Genomic DNA, 260 nt, shown 5'->3' with positions numbered 1-260 from the left:
GCTCACTGAGTGGAGGAGTTTGACACCTTAGTGCTGGTACTGCTCATTTTGTAAAGCCTTTGTGAGGCTTTTGTTCTGTCACAAAATCATTTGCTTTTATAAAAACATACGTTCTCATGAAAGCTAACAAAACACAAACTAGAAATGAAGTGTTACATTTTTGTCATTAGACCCTTTGTGATGTGAGGAAAGTAGGCCTTAGGGTTTTACTGTCATGGCCATCTGATGGCTGTTCAGTAGCCTATGTGAAATGAGTTAAA

This window comes from Lepidochelys kempii, chromosome 6 (assembly GCF_965140285.1).
Source record: "Lepidochelys kempii isolate rLepKem1 chromosome 6, rLepKem1.hap1, whole genome shotgun sequence".
NCBI classification, from domain to species: Eukaryota; Metazoa; Chordata; order Testudines; family Cheloniidae; genus Lepidochelys; species Lepidochelys kempii.
Note: the sequence above shows the minus strand (reverse complement) of the source record.